Source organism: Limulus polyphemus, unplaced genomic scaffold (genome assembly GCF_000517525.1).
Source record: "Limulus polyphemus unplaced genomic scaffold, Limulus_polyphemus-2.1.2 Scaffold521, whole genome shotgun sequence".
Lineage (NCBI taxonomy): Eukaryota > Metazoa > Arthropoda > Merostomata > Xiphosura > Limulidae > Limulus > Limulus polyphemus.
This window is the reverse complement of record NW_013666131.1, coordinates 214,366-216,472: the sequence shown is the minus strand read 5'-3', so window position 1 is coordinate 216,472 and position 2,107 is coordinate 214,366. Positions and strand designations below refer to the sequence as shown.

The window sequence follows — 2,107 nt, the reverse complement described above, 5'->3', positions numbered from 1 at the left end:
TCCCTCTGTGCTCGGCAGTCTCAGTACGACAATATATTATACTTTATATATATATATATATATATATATATATATATATTACATATTTACTATAGCACAGTTTATTATTTTAAATTTCATGCTGTTCTATTCATGGCTTGTAAAGTTTTGAACTTTTAATAGCCTACTATTACTATTGGTATTGCTTCTTCTAAGGAATGGTAGTAGCCCGAAACATAAACTAACTTAAAATTTAAATACATCTTCTAATTAAGGTTTTATCAGCAATAATTGACCCATTTATTTTTCGTATGGATTTTCAATTTCATTACTGAAGCAGTTTCTGTCTACTATTAAACTTAAACTTTAACTTTAAACTGAACAGAAGTGTTACCGTTACATTGTTAGATTTACACATTACAGTATCAGTACTATTAGTACTACTATTACTAGTTTTACATAATTATAAAATTGGAGTTTTTTAATAGTAATTTACTATTACTAATTCTTGTAATTCTGTTACTAATTCTAATGCTAATAGAACTCCAACTGATTAACATAAGACAACACCTTAAAGTTAAATTAAATTTAAAGTATTGGAAGTAGAAGAACTTCTAAACCTAGGTTTAGCCAAGTTACTTTTCAAATTTCAATCTCAGGGCTTGAATTAAAATTATCAACAATATCATTATTACCAATACTTTTCATGCTAAACGTGTCTCGGGGATTACAAAGTTCACCACTTTGTAACATCATTTATATGACTAAAACTTAGCAGTCAAAAGTTCACCCTTTAAGCTTTTTGTTTGCTAAACAAATTTCAACCACATTCAGCTTACCTTGTACATCTACTCTCTTGGACTACGCCTATAACACCTAGGACCGACGCTACTCCACACAGTACCTGCACTCAGAATAGTTTTATTTGTGGAAGTATTATTCCGCATATGTTTCAAATTACCTTATCTTACCATATTTGTTTTTGTTGTTTTTTTAACTCTGTTTATAAATTACAACCAATTTTTCAACTCGTATTTACGCAACAAAGTTTAACAGAAGAACGTCTGCACCTACTTTTAGAACTTTTTGACGGAAATAAGTTAATACAAAGTATCTGACCGAATTGCAAAGGTCCACTCCCTAAATTAGTAGAAGTTGTATGTAGGTGGAGGTGAACTCACGGTTAGTCAAGCATGTAAAGTGTTGTTAACTATGATTACAGTCACGGTAAATAGGAAAGTCCTAGCTGTTATAAAAGTTAATAATTTAACTATTTTCAAAGGGAATCATAAGAATTGCACTAGAAATTTTAGTCCAATTAGTCTTATTTTTGTAGTGTTAAAAGTTTTAGCAAACAGTGAGCGTTTCCACTTTCCAGGACGTTTATCTATCTAAAAAAAAGGATTTTTTATTCAAATGACAGAATAATTGATTTTCAATAAACTTTAATAGATTTCCAGATCTGTTATAGGATTTCGTTAATTTTTCATTAGAATAATATAAAATAAAAGCAACATAAATTATTTACATGGTTGGGGTAATAGTCAACAGTATAAATTCATTTACCTATAAATTTTACTTAGAAACAAATGCTACACTTGTGACAGAAGTAACTCTCACCACTTTGTAACGTCACTTATATGACTAAAACTTACCAGTCAAAAGTTCACCCTTTAAGCTTTTTGTTTGCTAAATGAATTTCAACCACATTCAGCTTACCTTGGATCCAAGTATAAATTCAAACTGACCTTCACAAGAAGTGGAGGAGGGGTTCATGGTTCTTGTATGCAGCAGGACAGGTGAAGTGAGTTGTTGTAGGTAGAATAAAAGAGGCAAGACATGGTGTAAAGTTGACTGAAAATTTTTTTAGTATTTTATTTACTGAAGAAAGACCGATTAAAAGTTATTTTTTTAAAAACATTTTTTCCACTTCAAAGATCGTATGCCGACTACCGTTGTCCACGTCTCGTCTACTTATATATATATGTACAATAAGTCTAGGTCTAGCACGATCTGGTGGTTAGTTCGTTTGATCGCAATCTGCCTTTTAGTCGTGGGGACGTTATGATGTGACAGTCAATCTCACTTTCTGTCAGTAAAAAGGTATCACAACTGTTGGTGGTAGATG

General features: G+C 31.0%; 1 protein-coding gene across 2 annotated transcripts in view; it reads right to left on the bottom strand.

Moving 5' to 3' along the window:
• LOC106458840 (band 4.1-like protein 3) overlaps positions 1–1,078 on the bottom strand; it is a 198,313-nt gene extending 197,235 nt beyond the window's left edge. The window contains exon 1 of one of the 2 annotated variants that reach the window (XM_013918392.2): positions 819–1,078. The gene's annotated coding sequence lies outside the window, so the exon portion shown is untranslated. Of the gene's footprint in view, positions 1–674; positions 767–818 lie in introns of those variants that run through there. The other variant, XM_022385187.1, reaches the window with a different exon arrangement.
• Positions 1,079–2,107: the final 1,029 nt, after the last annotated feature.